The sequence below is a fragment of the Physella acuta genome, unplaced genomic scaffold (assembly GCF_028476545.2).
Source record: "Physella acuta isolate Inbredline_101_S28 unplaced genomic scaffold, ASM2847654v3 ptg000594l, whole genome shotgun sequence".
In the NCBI taxonomy this organism is placed as follows: Eukaryota; Metazoa; Mollusca; class Gastropoda; family Physidae; genus Physella; species Physella acuta.
Genome location: NW_026732113.1, coordinates 261756 through 279919, shown reverse-complemented (window position 1 = coordinate 279919; position 18164 = coordinate 261756). Strand labels below are relative to the sequence as shown.

At 34.7% G+C, this 18164-nt stretch overlaps 2 protein-coding genes across 2 annotated transcripts in view; both read right to left on the bottom strand.

The window, feature by feature from the left end:
• LOC131947468 (nuclease SbcCD subunit C) overlaps nt 1-284 on the bottom strand; it is a 69392-nt gene extending 69108 nt beyond the window's left edge. The window contains exon 1 of the mRNA XM_059308686.1: nt 228-284. The gene's annotated coding sequence lies outside the window, so the exon portion shown is untranslated. The remainder of the gene's footprint in view (nt 1-227) is intronic.
• Nucleotides 1-18164, bottom strand: part of LOC131947463 (spindle assembly abnormal protein 6 homolog) — a 92514-nt gene that overhangs the window by 7480 nt on the left and 66870 nt on the right. The gene's annotated exons all lie outside the window — the stretch shown is intronic.

Sequence of the window (18164 nt, the reverse complement as noted above, 5' to 3'; positions counted from 1 at the left end):
TAACGTTTTCGTACTTTAATAGTCGCGGGCGATTTTACGTACCCAAACAAAACGATAGATTACCGAATAGATCTAGATCTAGATTCTAGATCTAGATCTAGATCTAATAATTTGATCTACAGCGAAATATTTCATTAGCTTTAAATTTATATAGATTCTAGATCTAGATCTTGATCTATTGGAGAAGCTTTCACTCATCCAGTAAAACGTTTAAATATTTTAAATACCATAAATGAAATGAGAAACAAGCCAACACAACACGCATCTACAGAAGTAAATAAGCCGCCATATTTTAAAAATAGATTTGGGTGTTTTAAAAAATGAATTAGGCTCTACTATATTGAAACAAACTTAGGCCTAGATCTATATTTTTGATTGTTCTGCTACCAAATTGTAACACATAGGCCTAAACATTCATTAAACAAGGTAATTAAAAAGTCTTGTGACAATTTAAGCGCAATTTCCTTATGTTATCTAAAAATAGCTCTGTCGTAGCGTAAATCAAGAGCAGGCCAGGGTTAGTAAAACCATTGGTTAGTTATTAAAACGTTTTTTATTAATTTTTTTTTCAGTATTTTACATGTTTTATTTACAATAGAGTTACATGACTAAAAACCATTGCGCGCCTAGCTACTGAACGTGATGACGCAGCCAGTGAACGTGATGGAGCAGCTATTGAACGTGATGACGCGTGTGGTGTGGTTGGAAAAAATGCCTACTAATTCGGTCCAAATTTTAATTAATTAAAAAAAAATGTTTGTGACCGAACGAAAGGATATTTTTGAAAACTTTCTTCGGCAATATTGTTCTAAATTATGGCAGGAATCGATTGGTACATGTTTCAAGTCGCTAAGTGGTCTGGTTGCCGAGATATGGGCCAAAAACTGCATTTTTTCGAGGTTTTTTGGCTTTTCCGGGAAATACATGAAAGAAACCCGCAATTTTTATGGCCTATGCTCATTCTCGTAACTTGCTTAACATAATTGCTTTTGGAACTAGTCATCGATATTGCTTCGTTGAGGAGGAGATACGACTTAAAGCCCGGACACACATTCATCCATACATTCATTCATCCATCCATCCATCCATTCCCAGAAATGACGAGTTAATAAACGCAATTCTCCAGAATGGAAATTGCGCTAAAAAAACGTTTTAATTACAAGCTTTTATGTAATAATGCACTAAAAAGTAGAAACTAAATTGTACGCTACTATTTTAATAGTTAAAAAATAAAGAATATATATATATATATATATATATATATATATATGTGTATGTATGTATGTATATATATATATATATGTGTGTGTGTTGTGTGTGTATGTGTGTATCGGCTAACATGGGCCTAAAATTTAAATATACACCACATATGCGTACATGCATGTGAATGAGCTCTTTTCACTGCAGACGTAATAGTAACGATATTTATCTGTAGTCTGTTAATAATACATTTTGGATGTAGCATTGTTTTCTCCAGAGTTAACACGTAATAATTGTCGATTTGTTCCTAAAAGACTATATATTTAATTAATGAAACAGGCAAAAAGCAATTTTCTTCCGTACATTTTGCAATTTTTTGCCTTGGTATCACCCCCTAAATGATGTCATCCGGCGTAGTCCGCACCCCCCGCCCCGCCCTCGCTACTACTCTGCCTGTAGTTGACCTATTTGAATAGTACTTACATATTATTTGAAAAGTCCACATTTGCTGGTAATTATAATGTTGGGGGGGGGGGATCATTAGTAGCCATTAATTGGAAATAGGTATAGCGTATATCGCAAGGGCAGAGGCGTAGCGACCCTTCCCGGCGCCCGGGGACAAACTTTCAATTTGCATCCCTCCGAACTTTTCATTTGCACCCCCCCCCTCAAACTTTCGATTTGCACCCCCACCCCCCCTCGAACTTTTCATTTGCACACCCCCTCAAACTTTCTATTTGCACCCCCCCTCGAACTTTTCATTTGCACCCCCCTCGAACTTTTCATTAGCACCCCCACTTTTAAACTTTCAATTTGGCGCCCCCCTAAGGTCTGCGCCCGGGGACACGAAGCCCCCCCCCCGAAATTTTTTACCGCCCCCCCGAACGAAATGAAATTTATATAATTTATATAGAAAATATATACTTTTAACAGTGTCCGCCCCCCGAAGAAAGTCTACCGCCCCCCGAAAATTTCAAGTGCCCCCCCCCCCCCCCCCCCGGAGAAAAAAGGCCTGGAAGAAACACTGACCACAGCTCACCAGACTTGGGGGTGGGGGGGGGGGTGGGTGGGGGTTGGGGGTTGGGATGGTAACGACATGGTCTGTTGAGCTTACGTGGGGCTGTCCCGCATGGTCCGTCTATATATTTATATTTATAAATTTAGATACCAATAACTCAGGAACTGGACAAAAAAATCTCAAAATTTGCCAGTTTCCTGTTTATCGAACCGTTTTTGTCCCATTTCTGTCAGGGAGATCATAACATTTAGACTAATCATGTTTATGATTATAGCCCTCAACTTTAGACAATGTAAAAAAAAAAAATTAAATATAAACTAGACGATTTGTATTAATAATTTTACTACAATGCTGTATTTTCGAAAAAGTGTAACCTGATAAATAAGCCAACAATTTAAAAATACGAGTGTGATTAAATACCCGTACCCGTCGAGTGTTCCTGCGATCTAGTCCTACACACAAGAGCGACGCAACGATTTATAAGGGTTTCATCAACGCAATACCAATCGTTTATTTTTAGGCGTGTTACATTGTTTTCTGAAATGAACCGTTAGTACATGCCGCTAGTGTAGTTTATTCTATTAAAAAGAATTACATAATATATTAACACAAATAGGGACATTGTTTTCTTATTTAAAGGCCACATATTTAATCATAAGCACAGTATTGTCCAATTAATAATCTACTGGATCAGATTATTGGTCATCATCAAAATCAAAATAGCGACGATGAAAAGAAAGGATATTTTGACCAGCCCTAGCTCAGGGTCTCACAGGGCGACACACACGCTCTTGACGGGTCACATTCATCTACTTGGTGGTCAACTTCACGTTTTTTCTGACCACGACCCTGTTAGCTGATGAGCTAACGGTCACATTCATCTACTTGGTGGTCAACTTCACGTTTTTTCTGACCACGACCCTGTTAGCTGATGAGCTAGATGATAATTACGAACAACAAGACTTTGTCAGCGTCTCTCTCTCCACTCTGGTCTGTATTGGCTGCTCCAGCAATTTTTATGTTTATGTCATTTTAAATGAAAAATATAAATCTTTGCTTTTAGATATAATTTATTTTATAGCAAAATAATTAACCGTTTCCCCCCCCCAAAGATATTAATATATTTAACTCAATTTGCAACCATAATCAGCATGCTTATATTTATTCATTGTTTTGTCGGCTTATTCTTGTAATGAATGTCTGCCATCCAAGAAAATATAAAGGCAAGTCCGTGTTGTAGTTTACACTTCTAATGGAGACTTCAATAATAAAAAACACATCTGCCTTCCATGTACTCCAGGGGTTCCCAACCTTTTTTTTACTCTAGAGCACATTCTAAAATATCGGTAGGGTGGCGGGCACCACCTATTTTAAATCGACAAACTTCTTCCAGAGGCGTAGCGACCCTTCCCGTCACCCGGAGACAAAACTTCCGATTTGCACCCCCACCCCCTCAAACTTTCGATTTGCACCCCCCCCCTCAAACTTTCGATTTGCACTTTGCACCCCCCCCTCAAATTTTCGATTTGCACCCCTCCCCCCCCCCCCGATACGAATCGTTTGGCGGGCGCCATGGCGCCCGCGGGCACGGGGTTGGGAACCCCTGATGTACTCAGTACTTTTTATAGGTTAACTCAGTGTAGCAAAGTTAAACTTAAAGGTGCCGAGAATATAAATTTATATTTATTTTATAGTATACAATGTTGTATTATATAATACATGACGTTTTTAATTTCAGCATCTACAATGTAAATAAAAGTTAATGTGTTTAGATAAGAATGATATTACGATAATATAGAGAAAGTTGTATTACTTATGAATTGGCACACATCCTTCAACATAGTGTCACATTTATTAGATGGCATATTAAAAATGGATGAACGTACATGATATTTTTTTTTTAATTGTGAATATTGGTAATTAATGAACTAATTTTGTACAGCTAATTGATGCTTATCTAAGAAATGACATTAGGCAAATTTTCATGAACCCTCTCGTAGTTGCACATTTTAAAACTGTGTTCTGTAAACTGAAAAAACACGCTTAAATAGTGAAATTCTTGCTTTTGTAAAGACATAATATAAATGGAGTAATCCATAAATGACGTCACTTTTTTGAAATTTTTTACCTACCCCCTTCCATCCGTCTCACGTCGTCACAAAAAGCCAGACCCCCCCCCCTAAAATGACGTCACACCGCAGCCTACAACCCCCCCCCCCCCTCAAAATTGCTGTTGAATTTTTCTTAAAACATCGATACTTTTGCAAAATCTTGTCGTTTTCAAACATTGTTTTTTTTATAATGCAAAAAGTGACGTCACACCATCTGACCCCCTCCCTGTCGTCACACACCGTCACAAAATTACGGACCACCCTCCCCCCTACGAGTGTGACGTCATTTATGGACGACCCCAATCGATGAATTACAACCACCCACACTTTGTGTATCTATTTCAGTAGTGGTGCAATATGATTTATTTAAAGAGAATTATGTATTTTCTTTTATGAATTGTTTTTTTTACAATGCACACAACATTTGCACAGTGTAAATAAATGAAAATAGAAAAAAAGGGTTTTGCACCAAAGTAGTGCGCTAACGGTTGATCAAGATGTTGCAAGTTTTTAGAAATGATCTGCGTATTTAAGTGAATAAGTAAAATTGCATACATTTACAAAGACGAAAATATAGCAAGGGTTAAAATTACGGCTACATATGTAAGTTTTGAGCCATTAGCTCTACATCTAGCTGTATGTGCATCATTTATTTCAGTGTAAAGCCCTTAGCCCCAAGCATCGAAGGTTAATCATGAATTGTTTCTTATATATAGATCTATAATAGATCTAGATCTAGTCAGTGTTTCTTCCAGACCTTTTTCTCCGGGGGGGGGGGGGGCACTTGTAGACTTTCTTCGGGGTGGAGGGGGGGGGGGGCGGACACTGTTAAAAGTATATATTTTCTATATAAATTATATAAATTACATTTCGTTCGGGGGGGGGGGGGGCGGTATAAATAAAGAGATGCATGGAAGAAACTCTGGATCTAGTAGACAATTCGATTTAACACCTTGTATATTATGCCTTATGGTGTTTAACTGCGTAAACTGCACGGCAGTTATTTAAAAAAAAAGTGCAATTGTCCTGAAATGTTAAGTATGAATCATAGGCTATTTATTTAAACTGTTTACTTTCGACAGTACATGAGTTTAAGGAAAATTCTGGTTATTGTTCAATGTGTTTGTTAAATGTAAATGCTATTTCAATAGAGCGAGTTAAAATTAGAGCTAGGAAAGACGTTTATTATGTTAGCTGTAACTTTTGTATCATTACGAAACTTTTACTTGTAATTTAAGAGTTTTTAAATTTCTTACGTTATCCCTTGCTTACATATTTGTAGGTCTAAGTTAAGTTTGGGCTGGATATTTAATAGTTTGGTACCATGTATTACTCGGGCTAAAACTAGTTCTATCTTTCGGCTTTGCCTGAAACCTTTTACATTAAACAGATAATATTATCTTTTATCCAAATGAATCATGACCGTGATCATTACTATGTCCTCGATACTGCCTGAAATTGTACTTAATATTAAAATGGTTGTATTCAGCCATTGTATTTTATCTGTTCAAAATACGATGTAAAGTTTCATACTAAAGTTTGGTGAATATTTACAATAGTTATAAGTATATAATAAGATAACTTGTTGACAAATTATATTGTTACGTATCACTTTTATTGCTAGGTAGAAATAGTTGAGATCCCCTGGGTTAGTGAGTTGTAGTTGCTCCCTTTTTGTATTATTTATCATAAGGTTGAATGTGGGCATACAAGTAGCGTGAGCGATTGTTTTGTAGGATTTTGGCTAGGGCTAGTTGAATGTGAAGTGTGTTGAGCAAGAGGGGAGTAAATTACCAAAACATTTGTATAGTAAAAACATTTTATTCGGTTTTGATTAACTTACATAGTGGTATGATAATCAATGATAAGTTACCTTATATTCACGTTTATGGCTACTATTTTTAATTAATTTATTAAGATAAACTTCACAAATTTCTGTTGTTATGTTAGAAAAATTAGGTTCGTCTTTATCTATTATGAGTGTGATGGATGGCAAAATAGTTGAGTTGTAACTCGTGAAGCGCTTCCTAATTCCCTATTTGTAAAATTATATGCTGTAGTCAGTTGCGTAGCGAAGGGGGGGGGGGAACATATGTCCCCGAGCGCCGACCTTAGGGGGCGCCAAAATGGGTTGGAAAAATAAATTAAAAGGTTGAGGGGGGATGCAAATCGAAATCTTGAGGGGGGGGGGGGGTGCAAATCGAAATCTTGAGGGGGGGGGGGGATGCAAATCGAAAAGTTTGTCCCCGGGTGCCGGGAAAGGTGGCTGTGCCTCTGGCTGTAGTGAAATAATATCTAAACAGTCTCTGAAACAGAGAAATAAGATAAGCAAAATAATAAGACTTATTATGTTTAATAAACCACCCAATTCAACATAATTTGGTAAGTTGTTATTAAATAAATTTAAACAGGTTAGATATTTTTTAAAGATTATTTATTATGTGCATGCATAACCAATGCTAATTTCTACGTGTTTATAAATTACATAAGCATGAATCGATGTATCTGCAGGTACTTCAACAAAAGCAGCAGGGACTGGGTTGTAATTGCAGTACTACAACACACCAGACCATCTAGTTTTAAACTTAAGTAGCTTGATATAAAGCAAGTATGGAGAGTTATAGTTTTAGTTTTTGCGACTATTTCATTAATGACGATGAATACGGAGATTTTGAGGATTCTCCATGTGAGGAGGATTTGAGTGATCTCGATGACTTTGAATCTGTTGATACACAAGAGTAAGCCAAAGCTTTTCTTTTATACCTAAAAATGTTATTGTAAAAGTAAAGTTCCCTTTCAAACGGACTAAAGGGCAAGTGAAGTAGAGTTGACTTGTTTCTGTGACCTCGGCATATGAAGAGATAGTGTGGTCAGCACTATGCCTAGCCGCTTTTACGTTCCCTAACATGAGTTAGGTACCCATCATAGTTGGGTGGACTCACGGACGGTCTACTGACTTGAACCCGGATTCGAACTCGAGATTATCTTATTGCATTTCCTATTTTATTATCAAGAAATTTTAAATTACATTTTGTTATTCGATAACTTCTTTCCAGTTCAATCAATATTACTTATGTTGGCAAACCTACCAAATACATTTTAGTCCTGATTACAATCAATAAATAGCAGTATTTTAATTTTAAAATGAAAAGTATCACTCCAGTACTAGCGTCTGTCACGGCTCTATTGTTCTAAACAACATTTTATGAACGACAGCTCACCGGACGGTTCGAATGATCCCTACCCAGTGGCGTAGCGAGGTCGGGTGTTACCCGGTGCGGCACTTTATGGTGTCACCCCTCCCAGAGGCGTAGCGACCCTTCACGGGGACAAACTTTTAATTTTCGATTTTACCCCCATCCCCTCAAACTTTTGATTTGCACCCCCTCCTCAAACTTTCGATTTCCACCCCCCCTCAAATTTTTCTGTATATATTTTGCTATTTTTTTGCCTTGGTGTCACCCCCCTAATTGGTGTCACCCGGTGCGGTCCGCACCCCGCCCCCCCTCCCCCTCGCTACGCCCTACCATCTAGTTTTTTTCCAAGTTTTATTCGTGTAATTTGTAAAATAAAAGCTAACATTTATTTAGAAAATGATTTAAAATTAGAATTAAATCCCATCCTTGCGTTTGTATTCTCGATGTATTTACCAGAAATGTTTGAAAACAATTGTTAAAATTCACAAGGGTAAGATATAAGGAAAATGAAAACAACGCCTCATACTAAAACATGAAACGGCTTTATGACTTCAGAAAACCAAAAAAATAAAATAAATTTCAAGCGTTCGTTGCTGAACTCGCTGCATACTGGCTTATGGCTAAACATCTATATGTCAACTGTCGATATTGTTTCCATACACATCATGTTTTATTAAAATACAATAAAATAGAGGGGGGGGGGGGGGGGTGGGTGGGTGTGCGGGGCGGTGTATTAATTCCGATTGTAAATCTAATAAATTAAATGTTTACTAGATTGGTATATTATGTTAGGACATGCACAGTAATTCTTGTGTTTAAATATATGCACAATTCATGTACATCTTGTCTAGTCCACTTTGCATTTAGCAAGCGATATTTGTTGAAATAGATTGATACACGCATATACATATATAAAAATAAATGCATAAATAGTTTTATTTTTATATATATAATAAATATATTTAATATATTTATATTATATATATATATATATATATATATATATATATATATATATATATATATATATATATATATATATATATATATATATACATAATTTAATATTTATTAAAGGTCGTCTAACATCATGACTACTTCAGAAATGTGCACACACATTGTTAAGGGTCTAGAACACATGTGGACAGATAAAATGTTGTTTGATTTTACAGTCAAAATCGAAGACGAAACAATCAAATGTCATCGCCTGATCCTAGCCGCATGTTCGGATTTTTTTCAAGCACTTTTTCGTTCAGGCATGCGAGAAGTCACCGAGAACTGTGTGGTTCTACACGAGGTTTCATGTGACGTGTTTACATTAATTCTGAGGACATTGTACACGGGTGTAGATATTTTAACTTCCCAAAACCTGCTTGATGTTTGGCGAGCAGTTCACATGCTGCAGATCACATTCATGGTCAGTTTATGTGAGGACTTCGCCATTGAAACGGTTGCGATGGATACGTGGGAACAGATTTACACAAATGCTAAACTTTTAGATTCAGAAAACGTTCTTGAACACCTCCAGAAATTCATGATAAAAAACTTTGAACAAATTTCTCTGACATCAACATTTCTTCAACTGTCTTTTGAGGAACTAAGGAATTTGATAAAATGTCAAGATCTAGTAGTAAGCAAAGAAGATTTAGTTCTTGAAGCAGTGATTCGATGGGTCAATTTTGTTCAGATAATGCCAGCTGAGTTAAAAGAAAGTAAATGTACATTGAATGCTAAAGATTCAAACAACGTTAACTATATGATGCTAGATTCTAGTGTTACAGTCGACTTTGTAAAAAATGAAATAGCTTTGAGAAAGGAAAAACTTACAGGTCTATTAAAAAAGATCAGGATCTATCTTGTAAGTCCTTCACTTTTGTCTCATGTATACAAGATGGACTTAATATCTGAAAATAAAGATTCAAGTGACATAATTGTCGATGCTTTATTATATCACGTTCAAGATCTGAGACAAAGTCATTGGCCATCTGTTGCTCTACATAGAACGTGTAGTGAATACAGACATGGTGGAGTATTCGCTGAAGGAAAGGGGCATTTTAAATTTTTAAGTGCAATCGAAGAGAAGATTTATACAATCTCAGATAGTTTTGGGTTGCGTGAAGATGTTCATTTAACCACAGTTAATGGAGAACTGTATGCTGTAGGTAGACAAAAATGTCACCTCAACGGAGAATTTTATTTACATTTTTTCAGTGAAAACAAATGGAATTTTGTGACGAGACTGAAATGTCACAACTTGTTATTTTTTTCACGTAGAGATTGTGTTTACATTTTAAACAAAGATGCCCAAGAAATTTACAAAATAAAACCAAAAGACGATCCAGATCATTTACGTATTCTCACAAAGTTTGTAGAAGATATTAAAGTTACACATGTAATTGCTCTAGAAAACAACATTTTGTTATTTTGTTCCGAAACGCAAAACGGGTTAGAGGAGACAGCCGTTCATAAATTTGATATTGTATCCAAAGTTTGGACCAGACTAGACAATCTTGCTGGACCAGCAGAAAATTTAATTAGTTTCAAGAATGGTACAAACAACTACACTTTACAGGCAAATGGCAGTTTGTGTTTGGTTCTTTGTTTACACGACAGTAGAAGCATCCAATTTGAACACATTGCTAACCTTTGGACTGGCAAAAAAGTGCTGCATGGCGCGTTCACTTACAAAAAGAAACTTATAATTGTTGAAACACAATCGCTAATCAACCCAGCTGAAGAGGAAAAACTAGAAGTTCCAAATCACTTTAATTTGATCAAGTACTGGCGAATTTTTTGTACATGTTCTAATGTAGCTCCTCTCATAATATCAACAGCTTTCCTTAGAGAGAATAGCTATTACTACTAAATGTCTAACTATGCTAAACATATATTGTTTTTTTTTTACACACAAATAGAATATAAATACATATAGTATATGTAAGTATAAAATTGAAGTCCTTATTTAAAATACTCATTTATTTGACGATGAGTTAATTTTGTTTACCTTATATATATATATATATATATATATATATATATATATATATATATATATATATATATATATATATATATACTGTCTGTACCAGCGAGCTGATTTAAAAAAAATAATTATTGGTCTTCATTTTACTATTATTTTGTGTGGGTGTTTCAAATTTTAACACTCTGAATATCAAAGCGCATGCTGCTAATGCTGGTTTTACAGCTTTTGAATTGTTTAACATATATTGTCTTTATGATATGTATTGACAAACGTTTCGTATTCGTTCAAAAAATATTAATTTTTTTACAAATATAATAATGTAATAAAATAAGTGCTACTTATAAGCATTTGTTTTCTCACAAATGTATTTTGAAGTTTTATAATTACTTTTTATATATTCACATAATTTTAAGAAAACTTTTGAGTAATTTCGTTATAAAATTAATTGCTATATTTTACATTTTTGTTAAAGGCATTCTTAAATGTTAAATTTGCATGGTTTTTATCCAGTTTGTTTGTTTTATTAATTATGTTAACGCGATACGATTGAGCTTTACGACGCATACAACCTCTTTTACCTAGACTATTGAATCAACAAGCAAACCAAGTAGACAATGATACGTTCACGCTTTCCATCCGCAACCAGCTCTTTTTACACTATTAATGGCAAACATAGGTAAAAAAGGAATACACAATGGAATCAATCACGCAAATAAGTAGGTATGTTGAAAAAAATCAAATTAATATATTAGCAGTGTGTTACATTACTTGTTTTTTATCACTTGAATAAACAGGAGACACCTTCAAGTTAACTTCAACACTTCATACAATACATATTCTCTGACGACATATCCTCTATCTGTCATCATTCTTGGCCAACTCACTAACACACTATACATGAAACGATACACCACAGAGATAAGACATTCAAGGGACATCATCAGTAAATATAATGCAAGGGACGTAACAATAACTGCCATTACCAGAGTTTCTTCCTCCAGACATCTCTTTGAGGGGGGGGGGGGGGAAATCTACCGAAAAAAGTCTACAGACCCCCCCCCCCCCCCCCGAATGAAATGGAATTTATATAGAATACTAGCCGTTCCGGCCAGGCCCTGCTCTGGCCTCTGTGAAAAACCTTTAAGGACCATTACTTATGTGTTTAATAAACATCATATACCAGATTTTGCCCATCCTAACCACAACCAACCAAACAAAAACCGCAAACATAACGCAAACACAATTACAAATACAAACACAAACGAAAACAAAAACCTAACAACAAACCCAACCACAACCACAAACATAAATACAAAGAAAAACAAACAAAAAAAAGCAAACGAAAACAAACCAATTCCAAACGCAAACCCAACCACAACACACCACAAAGACAACACAAGCACAACACAAACACAACACAAACACAACACAAACATAACACAAAGACAACACAAAGACAACACAAACACAACACAAACACAACACAAACACAACACAAGCACATCACCAACACAACACCAACACAACACCAACACAACACCAACACAACACAAACACAACACAAACACAACACAGACATAACACAAAGACAACACAAACACAACACAAAGACAACACAAAGACAACACAACACAAACACAACACCAACACAACACCAACACAACACCAACACAACACCAACACAACACAAACACAAACAAAACATAAACACAACTCAACACAAACCGGGACGGCTATTATTATATAAAATTGTAAATTTAATTTTAGTTTGGTGCAGGTCTCTATAAAAGAGTTTTCTGGTGTGACCGACAAAAATGAACGCCCTTCGTGCGCAAAAAAAGGACAGACAAAAACGAATACGCCAACAAAAAAAAGATAACTAATAACCTGCGGGAATTCCCGTTCTGGAATAAAGATGTCTTTTGTTTCTTCACCCGTCTTTGATTAAAAATAATAATCTAATATATAAAATTGAATATCTTCTTGTAGTTTGGTGCATGTGTCTATAAAAGAGCTTTCTGGTGCGACCGACCAAAACGAATTCCCCTTCGTGCACAAAAAAGGGACACAAACGAATGCGCAAAAAACCCACAAATAATAACCTGCGGGAATTCCCGTTCCCGAATAAAGATGTTTTTTTTTTACGTCGAATGTCTTTAATAAAAATTTTTTTTTTAGTAAACAGTATGTTCAGTCTATGAAATAAATAAAAAGCAGAATTAAAAATACCTACCTAATGCACTTCATTAATCCGTGCTAATTATGTAATTCTTTTTTTCCCAACACCAAAACAAAGTAATAAAAAGTAACTTCTTTTCCACTAATGGTGACTAATGCAATGTTTTATAAAGGGAAGTAATTTTGTTTTCCTAATTTATCAAAGGGAAGTGATATTTTTTAAAAAGTTTGTTTAATGAACATGCCGACAATTATTTCTATCAGTTTGAAAAATGAAAATTATTTCCCAACATTTTCAGTATTAATTTTTTAAACCAGGCATTTAGACCATGAGCGCTTTATTTATCTAACTTTGGAATCCATCGAAGTATCGTATTTTCTTATATTCCTTTGTAATCCATGACAAACATAATTACGTACATACAGAATTTTCAACTTTATATAATAGATATATACTTTTAACAGTGCCCGAAAACTTTAGTCCGCCATCCCCCCCCCCCCCCCCCCCGAAAATTTCAAGTTCCCCCTCCCACCCCCCGGAGAAAAAAGTCTGGGAGAAACACTGGTCATAACGTTAAAGTAAGACAGTGTTTCTTATGAAATAAAATTAGATGGTTTTTTTTTTCGTCTATGTCAGGGGTCAGCAACCTGCGGCTCGCGAGCCGCATGCGGCTCTTTTGGTGTCCAGTTGCGGCTCAAAATTCATAAAAATATTAGTCTGCTACACTCGGCAATAATCGATAAAACATAAGATATAAACAATAAACATTCACTATTATATTAGAAAGTGCGCACGTAGGCTTTTATATATTAGGATATTTAGTTAGTCCCTATCTCAATGTACTTCCTATTACATTGTCCATTCCGAATTGAAACATTCAACTTCATAGTGGATATCACAAAGAAACTAAACCAGCTAAGTGTAAAACTGAAAGGAAAACCCAGCCTATGTCTTGCTTGAAGAAGTAGTTTGTTTAAAAAAAAACTTTTTTGTTGAATACGTGGCTAGCAGTAAATTACTTAATTACGAAAAAATCTAAAAAAAAAATTTGTTATAAAACCAATGCTACTGTTCAATCACTATTCAATCAATTGCAGGCGTGAAGCAAGGGATCTGAGGCAACCACATTTACATGTAAATCCCTAAGGTAGTGAATATTTACATAATGACATTCATGTGGTGATAATAGTTATGATATGTACACAATTTAAAAGGGTAAATTATAGTAAAAGGGGTAAGCGTAAAATAAAATTTTAAAAATATAAAAAAGTGTTGGAATCCGTGTGCGGAGTGGAAACGAAGTCGATAAATGGGAGGGGGGATGGTTGGGATAAAACTTCGGAGCATTGAAGCGTGTTCTGAGTGGGTGAAAAATGTTGGTTTGCTGAATGTAGTTAGTAGACTAAGGGTTAGGAGGGGGTGCATGAGGTGGGAGCATGGGAGCCTTTTAATGTATTTTTCCGACATAGTTATGCGTGAGATCCGCCCAGGGCCTGGCAACACACACAAGAAGAAATAAACAAAAGGAAAAAGTACTTACAATGAATAAAATGTAAATAAAAAATACTCACAAATTAGTAATAACTTGGATTAATTTTTTCTTTTTGGTGAAGTTATAAATGAAAGTATTATCCTCGGGACAGAAAATTGTAATAAAAGAATTGTGGTATACAATGTGTGTTTAATTTAGCAGAGACTCCCGAAGAAAGTCTACCGCTCCCCGAACGAAATGGAATTTACATAAAAAACATACACTTTTATCAGTGTCCGCCCCCCGAAAATGGTTTCCGCCCCCACCCCCCGAAAATATCAAGTGCACCCTCGGAGAAAAAAGTCTGGAAAACACTGTAATTAAGGAGAAAGAAACACAGGTTAAAATAGAAAAAATAGATAACACACGACGTCGGCATAAAAGCAACAGATTTGGACAAAATACAGACATACTTCACTGATTACCACCAACAGCTGTTTAATAAAGAGGACACCAACAACGAAACACCAAAAAATACCTAAAATTCATAACGAAATTAAAAAACCAAAAGCGCGACAAAATCAGCGATCTTCTGGAAGACATGAGGAAAACACTCGATGACCTGAAACATATATGGCAGAGAATACTGTGTGACATATTTCAATAGGGACTACATTACACGTATACTCAAACTGACAAACCCGACACAGAAAATCAAAAGTCACAAATTATAGACCCATTTCCCTACTTAAAAGCGACTATAAAATGGTTACAAAAGAACTCACCCGAAAAATGTCGTGAAGCATCCGGTATTCATTTACAGCGGTAATCAGCACCAGTGTTTCTTCCAGACTTTTTTCTCCCGGGGGGGGGGGGGGGCGGGTACTTGATATTTTTGGGGGGCGTGGGGCGATCAACATTTTCCGAGGGAGGGGGGGCGGACACTAGTACAAGTATTTGTTTACTATATAAATTTCATCTTATTCGGGGGGGGGGGAGGGGTTGCGGTAGAGATGCCTGGAAGAAACTCTGATCAGCACAGAGGATCTGGAGAGGAATAATCTATTATTTTTTACGTGTGTAGTGTGTCTAATGGTATTGTTTATTTTAAGAAACAAAACAATGGGGAAGCTACCTAAAATACTTGTAAAATGAATATATTTAATTGTTGTCTCCCTTGGAACAGTCAGCTTATCTGCAGTTTCTAATGAATTTGTTTAGAGAGTGTGTCCCTTCTTGTTAAGAGCGCTTTTTTTTTCATCTGGTTGTTGGTTTGTCCTTTGTTTTTCCTTCCCCAAGCCGATACCTAAATCGTCGTTTTCCGTGGTGTGTTGTGTACCGGCTGACCTGCTCTAATGTTTTCCGTTAGAGTGTGTGAGAAGAGGGGGGGGGGGCGGGTGGTAGACGTTAGATTTTCTATAGACTTGTCAGTATTGTCCAGATTTCTCTGTCGTGTATATCTTTGGGGGTGGCCTTTGGTAAAGATGTCAGCCATTTTAAAGATGTCAGCCATTTTTCAAGATTTGGTAACATTCATGTACCAGTCCTCCATGTGTAGATGCTATTTTCAATTTAAAGCTTTACGTTGTTTTCACTGGGAGTTTTTGTGTTTGTAATTATGTCGGGCCCGCCGTCTTTTAATGTGGTTGTAAATTGTTCTTGTCTTTGATTTGGTTGTCGGTGTCCTCATTTCAAGCAACTATCGTTTATAATCAGCGAAAAGTAATATTTTTTAAAGTAAAAGACAATATATTTATTTATTTACGTCTTATCACAAACATAATTCGTCAAAGAAAATAGTTGCAACTTATATTATATACATACAAACTTACGTGTAATGCCCTATGTTAAAAACACTCCCCAATCAAACGTTATAAAAATATAATGCTGTTTAACATTTATAATCTCCCATGTTGCCTTGGAAATTAAATAAGGGAGGGCACCAATAATAAAACCAGACAAATACTATTTTAAAGAATAAATAAAACTTAGAAACTTAAACATAATTTAAAGTACACAAAGTACATAACTGGCAAAATGTGGGGTGAGAGTTTTGTTAAGATAATATAAAATCTATTTGTAAATGAAATTTGACACCTTATCATCCTTTATTTTATTAGCTTCTTAATATCATTTATCAGCGTACTTTCACTTTATATATTGCATTGCACTCTACTTATTCTTCTAATAAATAAAAAGCAATAAAAATTGAGCAAACTACAGATTGCACAAATGCACTATTAAAGACAATAAACATCTTTAGACAGCACACACTAAAGACATAGATACTGCAAGTAAATCTGTAATAAATGACTTTAAGGTGAGACATGTGAAATTCGTTTTTGATTAGACTTTAATATAACTCTTTGTTTAATTAAATAGCAGGAGGGTGTTAAAACAAATGAGAAAGATACGCGTAGACTCAGCAGCAATGTAAAGGTTTCACTTTCATTCCTTATTCATATTTATGCAATACATGACGTATTATACACAAGATGAATTATAATATGGCTCTTTAAAAACATTTAGCAACCATATAATCTGATTTATTTTACTGTTTGTATATAATTTAATAGTAAACATTTAAAAAATTGTTTCACGTCTCTAAAACAAAATTAAAATAATTTAAAGGTATTACTTATTTAGATCTAAATAGAATTTAGAACTGTAATGTGTGTTTGGATGTAGTTTACGAAAATTTAAACAATAGTAGTCTAAATAATATAAATGTAGGTTCAAAATAAAATATACCCATTTCAAAAGTTAGGCAATGCATATAATAACATAATAAACTAGAATAACTATATTAGTCAAAAGTTGTTTTCCAATTTAGTTTTAAATTTTATCATTTAAAACATAAGTCTAACACATAATATTTCATAATCTGTAAACGAAAGAATCTGAATAAGGAATAAAATTGACGAAAATGTATCATCTAAGTAAAGGATTTGGTAATATTCGTGTGCTAGTCTTCCATGTCTAGATGCTATTTTGAATTTTAAGCTGTACGTTGTTTTCACTGGGTCATTTTGTTTTGTAATTCTGTCGGGTCCTTCGTCTTTTAATGTGGTTGTAAATTGTTTTTGACTTTGATTTGGTTGTCGGTGTCCTCATTTCAAGCAACTATCGTTTATAATCAGCGAAACGTAATATTTTTAAAAGTAAAAGACAATATATTTATTTAAGTCTTATCACAAACAGAATTCGTCAAAGAAAATAGTTGCAACGTTATTATATACAAACTTACGTGTAATGCCCTATGTTAACAACGCTCCCCAATCAAACGTTGCAAAAATATAATCCTGTTTAACATTTATAATCTCCCATATTTCCTTGGAAATAAAATAAGGGAGGGCACCAATAATAAAACCAGACAAATATAATTTTAAAGAAAAAATAAAACTTAGAAACTTAAACATAATTTAAAGTACATAAAGTACATAACTGGCAAAATGTGGAGTGAGAGTTTTGTTAAGATAATATAAAATCTATTTGTAAATGAAATTTGACACCTTATCATCCTTTATTTTATTAGCTTCTTAATATCATTTATCAGCGTACTTTCACTTTATTTATTGCATTACTCTCTACTTATTCTTTTAATAAATAAAAAAGCAATAAAAAATGAGCAAATTACAGATTGCACAAATGCGCTATTAAAGACAATGAACATCCTTATACAGTTATTATACAGCACACACTAAAGACATAGACACTTAATATGGCTCTTTAAAAACATTTAGCAAATATATAATGTAATTTATTTTACAGTTTGTATATAATTTAATAGCATAGCTATCAAATAGTAAACATTTAAAAATTCTAAATTTTAATTGCATAAAGTGCAATGAACGATGCAGAGAAATTGGATTTTCCCGATATTATTTTTCAGTGTTAATAGGAAAAGAGTAGAGGATAAGCCATTTTGTTTCACGTCTGTAAAAGAAAATTAAAATAATTTTAAGGTATTACTGATTTAAATCTAGATCTAAATAGAATTTAGGA